The sequence below is a fragment of the Pseudonaja textilis genome, chromosome 1, assembly GCF_049901715.1.
Source record: "Pseudonaja textilis isolate UNSWEBS1 chromosome 1, rPseTex1.2, whole genome shotgun sequence".
NCBI classification, from domain to species: Eukaryota; Metazoa; Chordata; class Lepidosauria; order Squamata; family Elapidae; genus Pseudonaja; species Pseudonaja textilis.
Window position 1 is genome coordinate 139150045 of NC_141990.1, and position 13324 is coordinate 139163368.

The following is a 13324-nucleotide window of genomic DNA, read 5'->3' on the forward strand; positions in this document are numbered from 1 at the left end:
GTGCAGGATTGGAGGAGGTGAGTCAGAAAGCCTCTGCGCCTGCGCAAAGTGCACATTTGGCACACGCACGCAAAGCGCGCCCACCAAACCGGTGGTAAACTATTTTGAAATCCACCATTGCTAGCATTGATGATGTTACCTAGTTTTGGGTAATGAAACATCTGCAAGGAAACAACCAAGCTCAGAGAACACCAAGGACCCCTCATTTCAACCCTGAGCTACAGACATTCACCTTTATTTGTATCTACACTTTCAAAGAAAAAGATGCTGATTACTCAGAGGAAGAGAAGAGCCTTAGGATGCCATTTAGTTCTTCAGTCATTCCATTTGACTCCCTCACCTCACCATTTGCTTGTCTTGGAGGACAGAGAAGAAGCATAGGTGGCATAGTTAACCCCACATCCTCCTAAATTGTCTTGCTATCATCACATGCAATGGTTAGGGAAAGGAGATTCCCGATTGCTGTTCCCCTGCCTAAGGTGGAAAAAGGAGCTTAGCTGACTCTGAGTTATAATTTCACCTTCAAAAGCAAGATGAACTGGAATTTTCACAGATAATATATTCCATAGGTGAAGAAATAGAGATTTGTTGAAAGCGGGCAGGAGGAGAGGAAATAATTTTCATCTTGCTACTCTGCTTATCCAGCCAGCTTTCTAAAGGCTGTACTGGGCAAGATGGAAGAGAGTCATTCCAGTACAGTCACGACAATAGGATCTGCAAGCAGTAATGGGCCTCCACAGCACATTGATGACAGCTGGACACCCCCAATATGTCATGTTGAAGACAGCTTGTGGCCCAGGGCCTACAGATTATCCATATGTTCTTAAAGCTTGCTAAATTTCCAGTTCCATCCCAGTGCCTTTAACAATTTTAGATCCAAAAATTAGGGCAATAGAGTTGCTTCTCTTGGGGCCTTCAAAGGTTTTACTTCCTGAATCCTGAAACTCAGAGAAGAGATCCAGCCAGGGGTAACAAAATGCTCCAACAGAGATATTGTTGTTGATACTGGACATTTTGCCCTTTTTCTTGCTGGAAGTCACATATTTCAAAAAAGATAGGAGTGTTAAAAAGCTACCAAAGCTAGTGACTTCCACACTACAATTCCCAGAATTCCAAGGGAGCCCAACTCATCTGAGAGGAAGCAGGAGGAGCCATGGCCCAACTTACTACAATATTCTATCTTTGCTATTTGCTTTAATAACTTTTTCCTACACTGCTCTTCAAAAGCATCTCAGGCAGGTAGGTTAGGGTTAACCAATTAGGGTTAACCAGGAGGAAAGGAATCAAGATTGGGAAAGGGAGGCTAAGAAGAGTGAACCTGGGGAATCTGATTTAGTTGTTTGCTCATTTAATTCTGTCAGTCTATGTCAGGCGCAAATAACCAGGAGCATTTGTAAAGTTCAAAGCACAGAAGAGTTTATTACTGCTAGCTCTATACAAGAATCTAGTCAACCAACGGTCAAAGCTAAATTGGTTCTAGATAAGGGTTAACGGAATTCATGGGGAGCGATTAGATTTGGGTCACTTATGGTGACGCAATGACTCTAAACTGATGACACATTTAATTCCACCTTCCAGCTCAACCTGCTCTTCTCCTACGGTCTACTGAGATAAGTTTCAGAAGAAACATTTTTGACCCTCCAGAACTTGGTCTGGTGTCAAACAAATTAAAATTGCTTCATGGATTGCTTCTCTCATTTATCCTGCCTGATCACCTGATTTGGGGTGATATATTTTTCTCCATCTATATTTTATTTGAACAAGTAACTGGAAATATTAGACCTCTCCCCAAAATTAGGTGGGGAAGAGTTAACACCAGCCAATTTAATTCTATCATCTTACATCCAAGGACTTAAATGTAATCAGTTGGTGGATCAGGTTCTATATTTGGCCACTTAGAGCAACGGATGGTTTCCAGAAAACATCCTCCCAACCACTGTTTAAAGAAGCCATTTCAAACAAATGATAACTCATAAAGAGGCTCAGTTCATTTTTCAAACAATATGCATGGTAAGGAATAAGCTGCCTTTTGAATTATTCATTTTAACCGAGACTGGTTATTCATTCACCTGGCTCCAGCCACTGATATAAACACACAGTTCACTTGCACTCTGTAATATTTATTGTATTTAAACAAGCCTGGAGGTAATTGAACAAGCTGTACCGTCTGAGCTGCCGCCTCACAGAGAGCCGAAGAGCTTGAGAAGGGGTAGCCGGCAATGTCCCTTGATACAAATCTGATTTGGGGACGGATTGGCTGCAAAGCCTCATCTTGGTACAGTTGGGAGATATTTAATCACTTAATTCCACTTGCTGTCTTTGACTTGGGGCCCCTTTCTTGGCGTAATCTTTTAAGAGAGACAAAGGCAGATTGCAACAAAGAGAGAGGGTCCAGGAAGGCAATCGGGAGTATGGAAAACATAGCAGGAAAATTGGAATGAACAGGATTTGTGGTTTAATCTAGTAAGAAAGGAGGCTTTAGGGCGCATGCCAATGGGCCAGGGAAGCTAGATTATGTCAGAGACCGGGTCCTTGGGGAGGGGAGATAGCACTAATCCAATTGTGGGGAATCGCTTGCAGGCAGAGGTTAAGGCAAAGAGAGCACTACACTGGTATCTATTGCGGGCAAAAAATGGGTCAGAGAGCATCAGATGCTGCTTGTGCTGCCCGGCTAAAGCACCATGGACGCCAATTATCCAGAGTGAAATTAAAGGCGCTACTTAGTTCTTGAAAGGAATTCCTGCTCTATTTGCGACCTTTCTTTAGACAATCTCTTCTGGAAGACTTTCAGGGGAAAGTGACATGAGTCTGACAGGTCTTTCAAGGGCATTCACAGGACTGGGTCAAAATGGCAATTATGACCACTCAATTGTGTGTGTGTGTGTGTGTGTGTGTGTGAGAGAGAGAGAGAGAGAGAGAGAGAGAGAGAGAGAGAGAGAGAGAGAGGTGGTATTCAGCAGGTTCTGACCAGTTCTGGAGAACCGGTAGTGGAAATTTTGAGTAGTTTGAAATACCATCTCTGACTGGCCCCAGGCCCATCTATTCTCTGCCTCCTGAGTCCCAGCTGATTGGCTGGGCCTTTTTTGGTTGCCCTGCATAGGAGAACGAAGCTGGAAAGCAGGTTAGTGGGGTTGTGAGGGAATGGGGATTTTACAGTAACCTTCCCCTGCCACACCTACCAAGCCATGCCCACAGAACCGGTAGTAAAAATTTTTGAATCCCACCACTGATATGTGTGTGTGTGTGTGTGTGAGAGAGAGAGAGAGAGAGAGAGAGGGAGGGAGGGAGGGAGGGAGGAAGGGAGGGAAGGAGAGAGAGATCCACACACATAAAAATGAGGCAGGACTTCAATCATATGGTTGAAGATACCATCTTGGCAACACATAGAACGCATACTCATACCAAGGACAAGACAGCCCTGCTGCGAATCTCTGCCAATTTGTTTAGAAAAGTTAAACGGCAGCCTATAGACAGATAGCGAACATTGGAGAGCTAAATTCCATTGGAGAGCTAAATTTCATAGGATTGACCCTTGATAGGAAATCCATGGATCTCATGTCATACAAAAATCATGATTGCTCAGTGACCATATTTCCTAGAACTGTAAAACAAAAACAAAACCCGCATTATGGCAAAGGTGACCTGTTCACTGTAGGGCCGCATCCTTTTCTCAGGAAATTCACCTGACTCCTTTGTTATTTTCTCTTGATGCCAAGTATGCTGACACTGAATTTATTTTATATTGGACTGTAATATTGCCAGTTTTGGTTGACCAGGTGGGGAGAATGACAAGAATATAATTATATAGCCCAGAATATGAACAAACAAAATGGAGTGGCATTAACCAATATGACACAGCAAGCAGAATGGAAAAGTCTAATTTAAAAATCCTGCAATTAAATTCCCATTTTTGTTGTTACTCTATGACTTTGAACTACATCTTCTCGGCCTCCTCTCTAATTCCCACTGCTTCTTCAGCTTTTACAAGTCATAATATTTTTTATCTTGGTCAACTAAACCCACCTGCCTGACTCCAAAGACGAGTCAGAAGAGATCATGTTGTACATTTCATCAGGCCTAGTGATTACCATGAACCTTTTATTACCTCAGAAATTATAAAAAATATATATGTGTAGGTGGATGGATGGATGAAAAATCCTTTGCCTGAATGGACGTGTCTTGAACTCAGTTTCTTCTTTCTTATGTAAATGAATCACCACCTCTGATGAAATTACGGGCCAAGGAAGCCTTGCCTTAGTCTTAGGCTGTTCCACAGAAGAAGGAAGGAAACTTTGCTTTTCTAACTAATTCTGTTATGCAGGATGTGAAGCCTACGTGGAACTGAATCGGGAGTATCCATTCAGGGAGATTAAAAACTCAACTTGGTTGGCTGTGACTGTGTGATTAAAGCCCAGCCCTTGTTTATCTGCAACGTGTGAAAGGTGGTGGAACTTTGTCCTTTATGATCACTCCCTGAACGTTTTAACCTCTCTTTTGCAGATGTCCCCAAAAGAATGCTTGATCATGTTACAAAGAGCTTCTCTTTTGCCTCTTTCCCACTCGTTTTCAAGGGTGGAGAGTCAAAAGGTGATTTAAAAGTCATATATGAACACAACAGGAACATCTACATTTTCCTGTCTCATCATGTTTTTATTGTGACTTGTGACTTCAGTTTGGTCATTTGCTCTGTATTGTCTACTCCTTAATACACACAACACACACACACACACTTTCTCAATCTTGGTAATTTTTATCTTGAATTCTGGGAGTTGAAATCCACACATTGTAAAGTTTCCACGTTTGAAAAACACCAGTATATAGGTATGTCTCATGTCCTTAGCATGAGTGATGAGTATCTACTTGGGATGAAAATAGGAAATTGGGAAGAATTGTTTTCCAAGATGAACTTTTAATGGAAACTAATTGCTGAAACCAAGAGCTTTGGAATAACTGTAGAAGAGATGCCTCATGTAACAATAACAGTATGGTTGGAGAATTCACCTTGTTTCTGGTACAAGTTACTCATGTCTGCTTTGGCTGCAGTCTAATGGATGCCCAAGTACAGGGGTGTAATCTGTGTAAGTGGCATATAATGCCAGCAGCATATACAGTCCTTGAAAGATGCAGGAGTACCTTTATTCTGTCGAAATACATGCTTGAAACTTACTTTACAGTCGTTCAAGGGCAATATCTCATGAGCAATTGGCAATGTCATTTATTTTTACTGGCGGTAAAAAGGACTGAAATTCCCACCTTTATTCAGTAGGCTGTATGTCTTCAGTAGAAATGACTCATAAAGTAATTACCCCAAATGACAAGGGGTTATGTCGTAGCAGTCAGTTCTAGTAGGTATAATCCATTTGCATTGCTACTTGTTTCAGAATGATACGAGGGAGAGACAGAGACAGAGAGACCCAGACACACACACACAGACACACACACACAGAGAGAGAGAGAGACAGAGAGAGACAGAGACAGAGAGACAGAGACACAGAAACAGAGACAAAGACAGAGACAGAGAAAAGACCATTTATATCATCCATGCTCTTGTTTTTTAATCTTTATTTAATTGTTGTTAATTTTAATCTTCTAATGGTTTTATATTTATGCTTTTATGCCATTGTAAACCACACAGAATCACTCTGGATAGTGAGATAGACAGCGAGTAAATTTAATAAATAAATACATTTAATAAGTATAGTTCCAGAATGCATTCTGTTTCTGGGGTGTTTAATGTGATTGTGCAGCTAGTAATGCTGTATTATCTTTAGCAGAGAGAAAAATGTGGAATGGCTACATAAACAGTTGCGCCTGCCACATGAACCCAAGGTTTAAAAATTTGCATCCCTGCACAGTGAGAAACACCTATTGGCCTTCAAATGTGAAGCACCGTGAGGAATTGAAAAATAAAGAAATAAGGAGTGCAGCAGAAGCCAAAAAACTAAGACTTCACAGTGGTAAAGATGCACTGTAGTATCTCCAAAACACTCTGATCTGTAGGGCTTATCACTTTATCCCAGTTCATCACTTGATGACTGCAATATGGTTGTTGTTGTTTTTTGTCAGTGAAACCCTACAGATGCCTGTGGAGGCATTACAGACACTGCTTCTACATTATTCCATATAATTTCCACTGTAATTGCTAAAATCAATTCGCAGGATCAGCAACTAGTCATCAAGCTGGCAAGGAAGCAGAGATGCGTGAATACCTTGGTAAGATAATTATAATATGGGAAAGCAGGGATGGAAAATCAGATCTCAGAGGCAGCCTGCTCTAGGCTTAACTGTAGCTGCAGGGGAGATTTCTTGCATTGTATTCCGCATCTGAGATGTTGTTCACCTACAACTGGCCACTGTGAGGGTGGGAAAGGTGCTTGATCAGCCAAGTCTTTGGTCACACAGCTGTTCCTTATAGAATGAAGCACTGTGTGGTTGTCAGGCTCTTCACAAAACCATACTGACAAAACTGCGGACAAATCCTTCAAAGCAGGAAGAGTTAATCTCAGATGGAGGGCCCATAGGCTATTGTGCACAGTTGGAAGTGACTGTTTCTGCTAATATTTCTTTATGAAAAGAAAAGAAGAAAAGATTCAATAGACCAACGCTCTCCATAAATATCTGCTTCTTTAGAAATGGAGAGTGGACTTTATCTGACCTTTTCCATAGGTGGTATGGGGTTTGTACGATGACTAACGGCCATTTTGCAGTCATCAATGATAGAAAGCAGAGCTGATGCTTATCTCACTTTGTGTCAAATTAGTGAGCCTTGTTTGAATGTCATGATATTGACATTGCTTGTTTCCTGCTCAGAAAGGTCACCTGGAGTTCGTTTCCTTGTGAGGGTTAAAGAAATGTTTTTTAAAAAAGTTTAATTGCAACATTTTTTTTTCTTCCAAAACTAAATGAGCACTCCAAATAGTAAAATGTATTTCTCTCAGTTTCTTTCAAGGGTTGCATCACTGATGTGATTGATTTAGATCCCACGAGCTTCTGAATTCCTCCTGGCAGGACTATACAATGGCTTCAGTTCCAGTTATGCTTTATCCTTTATCCTAGATTCTGATCCTCTATTCTTGGTCCTACCTGGCTTTCTTCTCAGATATGTCCTTAATTTATCCTTCAGTCTTCCTGAATGTTTGGCTACAGTTCCTGATTTATTGTCCCCTCTGGGCCTTGGTCTTTCAAGGTGAACATGGAAATGTTGTTTTGTTTAATTTACATAATATTATATAAATGATTTACAGGAGAGAGTGCTTAATACTTTACCACCTTCTTCAAGCCACATGTTAAATGTTTTCATCACCACCACCACCACCACCTATTTCCTCCACATATGAGACAGCCAAGTGAGAGGAAAACCTGTTCTCAGCTGGCAAATACAAGAGATTTTCAGTCAGAAATAGAGAACTCCTTTAGGCTAGAGCAGTGGTTCTCAGCTTTTTCTTCATGACAGACCCCTTTTAAATATTTTTTTTGTGGCCATGCATCATGGCCACGGACCCCCAAGTCTAAACTCAAGGATTAAATGATAACATTTCTTCCTTTGCGAACCCCCTGTGATGACATCATGGCCCCACCTGAGTCCATGGACCACAGGCTGAGAACCACTGGGCTAGAGGCTATGTTGGGGATGCTCTCATAATGTGGCTGAAAGTTTTGCAAAATGGCTACAGCTGTTCTGACCTAAGCTTCACAAAATCCCTTTTTATTTGGCTAATGTGAATTCATAGCATTCACATCCGGCAAAGTCCTGGCAAACAATCTTTCAAGGGTGAATTACAACCACAGACCTTGTCAGGCTTGGAGAGTTGCCAGGCTGATAGCTTCCAAGCTCAATGCTGTACAAGAAAATACTTGGCAAGGTGTCTCTGTGAGTCATGAACAAATCTTCACACTAATTAAATGAACTAATTGTCTCCTGCAAACACCACTCTCCTTTCACTCCTCTTTATTCCGTATGGGAGAGGGCATTCACCGTTCACCTGTGCTTTTACTCCTGAGTCAACCCTTGTTCCTTAATTGTTCCCTTCTCCTGGCAGCTCTGCGCATGTGCACACTGGGAACAGGCTCCAGCTGTTCTTCTGCTCCACTTGTATCTCTGACTCTGAAGGCAGCTGATAACTGTTGGATGGCCCTGGCCCCATCTCTGCCTCTGATGCAGAGCATTCATCAGAGCCCCCGACTCCAGGACTGGCCCATGTTCCTCCCCAACTTCCTCACTGTCCAAGTCTGCTGCCAGCATTGCTGGCCGCTGGCAGGCCACAATAACAGGATGGGTGTGACCAGTTGCCCAAGTTTGGGTTATCAAAAGGCAAATTTGTGAGTTTTCTCCCTGTTGTCTCACCTGAGCTCAAGAATAGTCCTTACCCTCCCACCTGACTTTTCCTTTTTTTTTTTTTTTTTGCAAAGTGAGCATATTTCCAAACAAAACACTGGTCTTTAGCTACCCACTATTTTAGTTTTCTAAGAATAGCCATACCTGTATGGAGTCCAGAAAAACAGATCATGATAATAGCTAGCACTGAATTTGCAATATGTTAATTTTCCATTTCTTGATTGCACTAAAACCATATAAAAATTACATCAGTTGGGACAGGAAGGCTATTGGATGCCAAGGGATATTTCTGTAGGCCCACCGGTGATCCCAGGCGCTGTCTCATCTCAGGCAATATTTATCTTCTTAAAATACCCGAGATAAGGAGTTAAACATTACAAAGGCTTCCATACAAAGTTTATTTATTGGATTATATCAGGCATCCTCAAGGTATAACTCACAGTTATGTTGAGGTTCATCTAATGTCCAATCTTTGCATTGTCGTCGTCATAGTGTGAAAAGATGGTTATCTTCATCCCATAACAATACAGCAGAGGGAGACTCCAGCACGATGCTGGGGTCCAAGCAAGAATGAACAAAGCTTCCCCCAACCCACCAGGGGTCAATTCAGTGACCAATCAGGATTACAGATGTGACCACATGACATGAACTTTATCTCCCATGAGGCATTAACTACATGTCCCATGAGGCATTCCCTTAAGGGGATAGCTCCCATTCCCAAAGTATAGTATATTACTATATACTGTTTAACCAGCACAGGCGCCATGTTAAAACCCCGGCCATGGAAGAAATCTGCAACACTATTTACACTCACTAAGCCTTAAGCATGCACACTATGCACAATTCTATACATAGCGGAATCACCCTTTGAACTCAAAGGGAGACTTCTGTGTAAAGAGTATGAACGATTACATTGGCTGCTTTCACACGGTATATTTATTTGGTTTGTCAATTGCTTACAAGATAATAGGTCTAAGTAAAAACATAGTTATGAATACATGGATACATGTAAGAAAGATAAAAGAAACAATAGGACAGGGACGGTAGGCACATTGGTGCGCTTAGGCATGCCCCCTGCAGATCTCTTAGGAAAGGGGTGAGGTCAATAGTAGAAAGTCTAAGGTTAAAGTTTTGGGGGTTTGGGGAAGAAATCACAGAGTCAGGTAGAGTATTCCAGACATTGACCACTCTGTTGCTGAAGTCGCATTTCCTGCAATCAAGTTTGGTGCGATTAACCTTGAGTTTGTATCTATTGTTTGCTCTTGTATTGCTATGGTTGAAGCTGAAGTATTCATTGACAGGTAGGATATTGTAATGTATAATTTTATATACTATATTTAGATCAGACTGAAGGCGGCGTAGTTCTAGGTTTTCTAGGTCTAGAATTTCGAATCTGGTGGCATAAAGTATTCTGCAACGAGTAGAGGAGCGGAGAACTCTACTTGTGAAATATTTCTGGACTTTCTCAACTGTGCTATTATCAGATATGTAATGTGGGTTCCAGACTGATGAGCTGTATTCGAGTATTGGTCTAGCAAATTTTTTGTATGCTCTTGTTAGTAGTGTAATATTACCAGAGAAAAAGCTATGTCAGATTCGGTTAACAACTCTTAATGCCTTTTTGCCTATGTAGTTACAGTGGGCTCTACACTTAGATCATTAGAGATGAGTACTCCAAGATCCTTGACAGAGTTTGGATCATCAACAAGGTCTTGACTATTCAGCCTGTATTTTATTTTCTGATTTTTTTTGCCAATATGCAAGACAGAGCATTTATTTGTTGAGATTTGAAGTTGCCATTTGTTTGACCATTCTGATACATAGTCAAGGTCTTTTTGAAGGGTAGCAGTATTGTCTGTGGTATTGAACAGCTTTACATCACCAGCGAAAAGAACGCAGTTGCTCTTAATACGATCACAGAGGTCATTTATGTAGAGTACGAAGAGAGTTGGTCCTAGAACACTGCCTTGGGGGACACAACTATTGACAGGTACAGAATTTGATAGGACACTCCCAATTTTGACCATTTGTTGTCTGTTTGACAGGAATGCTTCTATCCAGTTATTCAGTTGTCCAGAGATACCATAAGATTTTAGTTTTAGGAGTAGTTTGTCGTGTACCACTGAATCAAAGGCTTTACAGAAGTCTATGTAGATTGCGTCTATTGTTTTGCCCTGATCGAGTTGTGTAGTCCATATGTTTTTGCAGTGTAAGCGTTGCAGATTACAGGATAGTTTTTTTTCTGAAACCAAATTGTTTATTAGAGAGTAGGTGGTTTGTCTCTAAGTGGAGGATGATGGATTGGTTAATAATTGATTCCATGACTTTACAGGTGACGCAGCGTAAAGAGATTGGTGTATTTCTAGTAGAATTCTGTTCCTGTCTATTCTGAAATAAGTCTCACTGACTTCAATGGGGCTGATTCTCTCATGAATATTTCCCCCCTCCTTTTTATGACATTGAGAGGATGACTATCCCCTCCTGTGTATATATGCATGTATTGACATGTTTTCGTCTTTGGAAATTTGTCTCCATAACACAGTCACTTTGGCAAAGCAACCAGCCAGCCCTTAACAAATTTTGCTTTTTTTCTACAAAGCCCTTCGGTTTATTTATTTGCTCATTGCATTAGTATCTTGCAATCTGCTCAAAATGGGTAACCACATGTCATTTAAAAAAATAACCCAAATAAAATAAAGCGAAGGAACCCAATGCCCACTACAATAAAAGCTGCCTCATCAAAAATCATCAGAGGCCTTGGGGAATTAAAGAGCTTGGCAAACCTCGTGTTGTTTATGGTATCAGTGAGCCTGATCACATGCAGAGCCACACTCCTTCCTTTCATCTCGGACGTGTAGTCCCAAGAGTAAGAAAATAAAAACAAACTCTGCTTTCAGAGGTAATTCTTTTTTTGCTTAAGAGAGCAAGTATTTTCTTGCAAGGGAGCACATCAGCAAACATAAACCAAAAGGAGGGAAATGGGAAGTTTACTGGGACAACTGCATAAAAACAGAGTATAGGAAAAGAACATTTAAATATCTACATTGGAGCAAGAGAAAGATGGGACTGAAACTCTAGAGTTAGAAAAAGAAAGCCTGCAAACCTCCAGCAATTTCATGCAAAACATGCAGCCAGAATGAGATCCAAGTAAAAGGCTATATTTTTTTTTTACATGGCAGTAGTGCCTTCTTCCTGCTATCATTTATTTTCCTCATCCTCATTTCACGTCCTATTTGCCTATTGCTGATTAGCCAAGAGTATCAAATGTGACTTGCAAAAATCTAAATGACCACAAGAGGGCAGCAAAGAGAGTTTTCTTTCTCTTTGCTGCCGTTTAGTGTTCATCTAGATGATTGCATCCAGATCTAGTAGCCTTACATTGATTTAATGAGCTGTAGCAGGGGTGTCCAACTCGATTTCATTGAGGGCCGCATCAGGGTTATGTTTGACCTCGGGGAGTGGGGGGGGCGGAATGGGTGTGGCCAGGGTGAGTGTGGCCAGACTGACGTCACTCATGTCAGAGCAACCTGTGGTGCCCGAGCGTTCTGCCAACGAAAAAAGGCTCCCGATCTCCATTTTCGGCCACAACATCCTCCCGCAGCCCTCTGCCAGTGAAAACAGAGCTCTGTGCAGTCCAGGCCTTGAGTTTGACACCTCTGGGCTAGAGAGAAGCAACAACAGATGTTATCAGTCTCATAAGCCTCTCACCACACCCCCAATCAAGGACTTTAGTTCTTTCCCCCCTGTGCATTCTGTAGCAGATTCTGAGCTCTGGGATGCTGTAACTGACCTGCTTATATTGGATTGACAGTTTGTCCTAAGCAACAGTGTTGTCAAGATTTACTGAATAAACCACAATCGACTGAATTCATAGAACATGTTAAACCAAAACCATACAAATAGCATATTGTGCTTTAGCAGAGTTGATGAATGTTTTGTGATTTATACATATTATCTTCTTTGGGGGACTAAGTGAAATGATATGTGAAATGATCCTGCTTGTTGTGATAAGGAAGTTGCATGAGGAGCACAGTGACCTCATTAATAAAAGGCTGATTGCATATTGTTGGTTATAACAACATGCAAAGATGGAGATGTGATTTAATGCCGTTGTTCCTTTCCTTTCCAGGGGTCATTAACAGACCCTTCACTGCTGCATCTTGGCATCTGCTTGTTTTCCTGCTACAACCAACTGTTCATTTGTCACCTTCTGAGCAACACCATGCAGAGATGGAAATAAGGAAGCAAAAAAGCCAGAGATTCCCCTGTGTTATTTCATCAGAAAAAGGCAAGACATTCAGGGGCCACCTAAGTGATTTTCTTTCTTTTTTTCTTTTTGGGGCAGTCTTCTTTCATTCAGAAGGCAACTTTACATTCCACAGCCTTATAAATCTGTGACGCACAGATGCCTGCCCCCCACTTTAAAGAATGCCATAGTCCCCCAAGGTATGCAAAAACATCATGTAGAAAAAGAGAATTCTTTACATACTCTCCTTGCCTGCATTCCTAAGATTTCTGAGCATGGTAAAACCTTTAGGTAATTCCGCTCTGCAAAGATAACCAATAGCTCATGCTTTTGTGATTGCAGACTAGTTTATAGCTTTTCTTTCGTAAACTTAACTGCTTCCTAATATATAGGACACCACCTAATACAGTGGTGTCTTGATGACCTTGAATATGTATGCCCCACCAAATCTCTTTGTTCCTAATAAGTGATTTAGGTTGAGCCTGCATGCCACAGAGGTTGTTTGAAGAGGACAAAAATATTGGTAGGTAAATCACTGATTTTACATACGTTGAACTCCTCTGCACACTGTCTTCTCCTAAAGAATCTTGGGGAGTGTAGTTTACAGAAATTGATGAGTAAACAATTCCGTTCTTGTTGTGGAGCTCCTGGGAAATGTTCACGATTGCAGAACTTATTCATCCTTTGTTCTCACACACACACACACACACACACACACACACACGGGATTTGCTCCAGGTTGC

The 13324-nt window shown here is 41.3% G+C and overlaps 1 long non-coding RNA gene across 1 annotated transcript in view; it reads left to right on the forward strand.

The window, feature by feature from the left end:
- The first annotated feature begins 2236 nt into the window (after positions 1 to 2236).
- LOC148127842 (uncharacterized) overlaps positions 2237 to 13324 on the forward strand; it is an 85580-nt gene continuing 74492 nt past the window's right edge. Inside the window, exon 1 of the long non-coding RNA XR_015740367.1 lies at positions 2237 to 2275. This is a non-coding gene — a long non-coding RNA (uncharacterized LOC148127842). The remainder of the gene's footprint in view (positions 2276 to 13324) is intronic.